Genomic DNA, 3711 nt, shown 5'->3' with positions numbered 1-3711 from the left:
GGAGGAGGGGAGATGGGGGGGGGGGGGGATGGAGAGACGGGGGAGTGGGGAGGAGGGGAGGGGACAGAGAGGGAGTGGAGGGGCAAGAAGAGGGAGGGGAGGAGGGAGGGGGAGGGAGGGGAGGAGGGAGGGGGAGGGAGGGGGGAGGGAGGGGAATGGAGGGACGGAGGAGTGGGAAGGAGGGGAGGGGACAGAGAGGGAGTGGAGGGGCAAGAAGAGGGAGGGGAGGAGGGAGGGGGGAGGGCATAGGGAGAGAGACAAGCGGGGAGGAAGGGATTGGAGGGAAGGTAATGGGGAGCGATGGAGGGAGGAGAGGGGAGGTGATGGGGAGAGAATGGGGGGAAGATGAGAGGAAGAGTGGAGAGAAGCGGAGAGGAAGGGAAGGTAATGGGGAGAGATGGAGGGAGGAGAGGGGAGGTGATGGGGAGAGAATGGGGGGAAGATGAGAGGAAGAGTGGAGAGAAGCGGAGAGGAAGGGAAGGTAATGGGGAGAGATGGAGGGAGGAGAGGGGAGGTGATGGGGAGAGAATGGGGGGAAGATGAGAGGAAGAGTGGAGAGAAGCGGAGAGGAAGGGAAGGTAATGGGAGAGATGGAGGGAGGAGAGGGGAGGTGATGGGAGAGAATGGGGGGGAAGATGAGAGGAAGAGTGAGAGAAGCGGAGAGGAAGGGAAGGTAATGGGGAGAGATGGAGGGAGGAGAGGGGAGGTGATGGGGAGAGATGGGGGGAAGATGAGAGGAAGAGTGGAGAGAGGGGCGAGAAGAGGGAGGGGGGTTGGGAGGGGAGGAGAGATGAGGGCGTGATGCGGAGGTGGAGGTGATGGGGAGAGAGGAGGGGAGGAAGGGGAGAATGGCGAGAAGGGGGAGGGAGGGGGTGGGATGGGAGGGGAGAGAGGGGGGTGATGCGGAGGGGAGAGGAGGGGAAAGAGAGGGAGAAGAGTAGTGGGAGGAGCTCTAACCTTTCCTCGTCCCGCTGAGCGGACCCCAACACGTCCGACACTGAGGTGCTCAGGCTGTTTCACTTGAGGTTGTGAGGGAGGAGGGGGGAGGAGTGGAAAGGAGGGGAGGGGGACAGTGGATGGGCGAGAAGAGGGTGGGAGGGGAGAAGGAGGGGAGGGGAAGGAGGGAGGGAGGGAAGGGGAAGGAGGGGGGAGGGAAGGGAGGGGGTAGGGGAGGGGAGGGGGAGGGGAGGGGATGGGGAGAGAGAGAAGCGGAGAGGAAGGGAAGGGAGGGAAGGTGATGGGGAGAGATGAGGGGAGGGGAGGTGATGGGGGGAGAGGGGCGAGAAGAGGGAGTGATGGAGGGGAGGAGAGAGGAGGGGGTGATGCGGAATGGAGATGAGGGGAAAGGGGGAGAAGAGTAGGGGGGGGGAGGAGAAGAGGAGGGGTGGAGAGAGGAGGCGATGGGAGAGAGGGGCGAGAGAAGGGGAGGGGGAGGGCGGAGAGGAGAGGTGATGGGGATGGTAGAGAATGGGTGAGGACGGGGTGGGAGGGTGGGGGGAAGGGATGAGGGGAAGGTGCTCAGGCTTTCAACCTTCGGCTGTGAGGGAGGGGAGGGGGAGAAAAAAAGGTGCAGGGGGAAGGGAGAGAGGGGGAGGGGATGGGGAGAGAGAGGAGGAGGATGGGAGGGGAGGTGATGGGGATGGGGAGAGAATGGGGAGGAGGAGAGGAAGAGGGGGAGGGAGGAGGTGGGGAGAGAGAGGCGAGAAGAGGGGGAGGAAGAAGGGTAGAGGGAGGGAGAGGAGAGGAGATGGGGAGGGGAGATGGGGGGTGGTAGAGAGGAAGGAAGGGTAGGAAAGCAGGTGAGGGGAGAGGAGGGGAGGGGAGAGGAAGGCCAGAAGCGGGAGAGAAGGGGAGAAGGAGGGAAGGGTAGGTGATGGGGGTGGGGAGAGAATGGGGAGGAGGGGGGAGGTGGAGAGAGGGTCGAGAAGAGGGATGGAGAAGGCGAGAGGGTTGTAGAGGAGGGGGGCGGGAATGGAATGGAGATGGGGTGATGGGTGCGGGGAGAGAATGGGGAAGGAAAGAGGGGGAGAGAGGATGGGAGGGGAGGATGAGGGAAGTGGATGGTAGGATGAGGGAGGAAGATGGGGAAGGGTAGAGGGGAGAGGAGGAGTGGGGAGTGGGGAGGGGAGAGGAAGGAGTGAAAGAGAGGTGGGGAACGGAGGATGGGGCGATGAGGGAATTATGGAGGGGGGAGATGAGAATGGAGAGATAGAGGGGAGAGGAAGATGGAAGGGGGGTAGAGGGGAGAGGAGGAGGGGGTAGGGGGAGGGAAGGAGGAGAGGAGGGGAGGGAGGAAAGGTGGTGAGGGTAGTTTAGAGGGGGGAGGGGAGAGCAGGTGGTTGGTGGTGGAAGGGAGGGGCGAGGGGGGGAGAAGAGGACGAGAGTGGGGTGGGGTTGGGAAGGAAGGGGAGGAGAGGAGGGAGGATACCATTTCATTGCATTCACTGACACACCAATGCCTTTCGGAGCCAAACCCTACATCCGTCATTAACATGAGAAGTTCTCTTTAACTGAAAATAAACTTCAGGCTAATAACTCGTTTTATTTCCCCTGCTTTGGCATGTAATTTATTTGTGATTTACAACAGTAAAAGCATTAATGACAGCCTTTCTCTGCGTTGTACTCTCAATTCAATGCCTTCACTTGCGATGTGTTAGCGTGTCCCGTGTTTCATTTTTCAGTATTATTGAGGTGAAAAGCTAAATTCTGCCGCGGCGTGATGTGAACTTAAAGAACTGCAGATGCCGGTTGAATGTCAAGATAGACACAACGTGCTGGAGTAACTCAGCGGGACAGACAGCATCTCTGGAGAAAAAGGCAGGCCTGACGTTTCGGGTCGGATACTTCTTCAGATTGAAAGTTGGTGGGGAGGGCTTTGGGCCGGAGGTTTCCTTTAGTTTATTTAGTTCAGTTTAGTTTGGTTTGGAGATACAGAGGGGTAACAGGCCCTTCGGCCCGTCGAATCCGCACCGACCAACGATCCTTGCACACTAACACTATCCTACACACACTGGGGACAATTTACACATACGCGAGGCCAATTAACCGGGGGCTTCAATGTCGGGAGCCCCGACCGCCCCGACTTGCAGCGGGGCTTGGGTCGGCCCGTTGCGGACATTTCACCGTCCGGCGCAGCCTGGAACATGGCAACGACAACAGCCTGACCGCAGGAGAAGACGGCAGGGGAAGAGAAAAGACATTCTGGCCTTCCATCACAGTGAGGAGGGGACTGGAGGACTGTGATGGATGTTTCTTTTTGGGGGGTTTTGTGTTGGTTGGGGTTGTGTAATTTGCTTATTTTATTGCTCTTATTGTTGGACTGTGGGTGACGAAATTTCGTCCAAAAAAATTTGTTTTTTGGATGACAAATAAAGATATCTTGAATCTCTTGAATCTATATGTAGGTCTTTGGAGTGGGGGAGGAAACTGAAGATCTCGGAGAAAACGGGAAGAACGCAGGTCACGGGGAGAACGTACAAACTGCGTCCAGACAGTACCCGAGGTCAGGGGGTGGTGGGGGTGGGGGGTTACCAAACAATGAAAGGTCGAGATAGAACGGACGTGGAGAGGATATTTTCAGTAATAGAAGGGTCTCGACCCAAAACTCCCTCCATTCCTTTTCTCCGGAGATGTTGCCTGTTCCGCTGAGTTACTCCAGCATTATGCGTCTATCTTGGTTTAAATCAGCATCTGCAGTTCCTCCATCCAAAT

This window comes from Rhinoraja longicauda, chromosome 19, assembly GCF_053455715.1.
Source record: "Rhinoraja longicauda isolate Sanriku21f chromosome 19, sRhiLon1.1, whole genome shotgun sequence".
Taxonomy (NCBI): domain Eukaryota; kingdom Metazoa; phylum Chordata; class Chondrichthyes; order Rajiformes; family Arhynchobatidae; genus Rhinoraja; species Rhinoraja longicauda.
Note: the sequence above shows the minus strand (reverse complement) of the source record.